We start from the raw sequence: 2,398 nt of genomic DNA on the forward strand, positions 1-2,398 counted from the left end.
GAACTGTCTTCTGTGCATATCGATTACCCAGTGTTTCCCGGATTTCCAGGGTAAATTCAAGAGTTTCTAAAGTCAGGCAACTCCACGTTAGCACAGAATGAAGACCAGACAGGGACATTGCAGTAGGGAAATAAGTCATGAAATGATCAGACAGAGACATTGCAGTATGGAAATAAGTCATGAAATGATTCGGTGGATAAAGAAGCAACAAAAGCATGATTGATTGAATGTATGAGTTTTCTTCTCTGGAGAATCAGCAGAGCTGGAAGCAGTTCACAAGGTACGCACACACGTAGGCTGCCCACCCACACGGCCGTAATAGATGTCAGATGCCCCCCCACCCCCAATTTCTCTGTTTGTTCCCTGTAAACACTACAAAACTAAGTTTAGCTTTTCTGAATCTTCGAATCCTCTGCCATTTTGAAGATCCATCCACTCAGCGGATCTAGGATTAGCTGAAGCTCTTCCCAGGCATTGTTCTGACTCTGCATTTCCAGGGTCTAGAATGTCTGCCGATGAGATGTGCTCTTGGAGGAAAGCTCTGACTGCTCCCAAGTTTCTACATTCTTATGAAGCAGAACTGAACGAATGGATACTGTTAATCCTCACTCTCAATTCTGTATTTTCTGACAACGAGTGTTAAAGTAATTAAACAGGAAGGCCATCAGACTGAGGTGGCTCTTGAATCGGAACAAATGAAATTTAGGGACGACTAACCACAAACAGTCAACTAGGCTCTCCCAAGAAAGGCAGCTGCTTGCACGGCAACTGAATACATTGCTTTGTTTCTGGGTCTCCTCGGAAACCTTTCCCCCGAGCTTCTGTGGTGGAGCCCTTACCACTTTTGACTTGGAACTGATGTTTGCTCAGACGACCTCTTGTAAATTTTCATGTGCCTCAGTTTACCTTTGAACACTAGCCTGGTTCTCAAAGGTGTTTTCTAGTTAATGAACCACTGAAATTATTGTTCAAGTCCCTGAAATATTCAAAGCATGCAAATAAGGTTACAATAAATTTGATGAAACTTAGTAGTACAAGTAGAATTGGCTGAATAATTCTTCCTTGATGGTTCAGCACTTCAAAATGTGATTTATCTGAGAATGTTTCAGGTCAGTTATCGAGGTCAAATTTGAATCCAATAAAAATTTCCATTTTTAGGCGCACACTTCTATGAATTTTGACAATTTTAGACAGTCGTATAACCAGCATGACGATTAAGATTTAGAATGTTTCAGTCACAGCAAAAATTACTCTCCTGCTTTTTGGAAATAAATCACCATCTGCCAACACAGCTCTTGGCAGCCATGGATCTGAGTTTCTGTTCGTATAATTTGGTATAGTTCAGAATGTCATATAAATGAAATTATAGAGTTGGGGTTCTCATGAGTCTGTCTTCTCTCACTTGGCCTAATGCTGTTGGGGTTTATCTATGCTATGTCAGTGACTGCTTCCTTGTCATCTCTGAAGTTCTGAATGTCGAGCACCCACACCTGATGGCCTTTTGGTGGTCCCCAGTAGGTTTTGTGGACATGCTTCTTCAATGCTCTTAGGTAGGCACCTGAGAGCGGTGTTTCTGGGTTATATGGTAAATATATTTTTAACTTTATAAGAAACTACCAAATTATAACTTCAAGTGGGTTTTTTATACCATTTTTGCTCCCACGAACAATGTATGAGTGTTTTCCTTGTTCCGTATCTCCCTAACACTGTATTTTTAGGACTCTCTTCCCTCTTTTCAATGGTGTGTAACAGCAGGTCGTCTTGCTGCGAGGTTGAACGTCCCTGTGCCTCTCTCTATCCATATCTCTTCTTCGTTGAAGTCTCTGTGTAAACGTTTTGCCTGTTTTCAAGTGGAATGTTTGCTTTTCTTACTGAGCTGGGCAAGAACCTTGTGTCATCATCGTACAAGTCCTTAGTCAGCTGTGTGTTTTGCAAATATTTCCTGCCTACGCATTGCCGATCTTTCCCTTTTTTGAGTAGTGTCTTTCGAAAAGCTAAAGGTTGAAATTTTGATAAAGTCAACTATCCTGATTTTTCTGGTATTTTTCTTTCATGTTCTGTCCTACATCAGGAAAGGTTGCCTAACCGAAGGTCACACAATCATCCTCCTGTGACCTCCGCTGAAAGTGTTACAGATTCATATTTAGATTTATATTGTTTCCAGTCAGGTTAGGCCTATGATGTGAATCATGGGACGGAGTTTTGTTTTGATGTGTTTTGCATATGGCTGTCGAGTGCGTCACTGCCATCCGTTTTAAAGACTACCCTTTCCCACTGAATGTCTTGGAACCTCTTCGAGAGATCATTTAAACATGTATCTGTGGGTCTGTTTCTGTCGGGGTTCCCTGTGTTCCGTTGATTGATACAGACAGCCTCAGCCCATACTGCATTGTCTTTA

Source organism: Meles meles, chromosome 2 (assembly GCF_922984935.1).
Source record: "Meles meles chromosome 2, mMelMel3.1 paternal haplotype, whole genome shotgun sequence".
Taxonomy (NCBI): Eukaryota; Metazoa; Chordata; class Mammalia; order Carnivora; family Mustelidae; genus Meles; species Meles meles.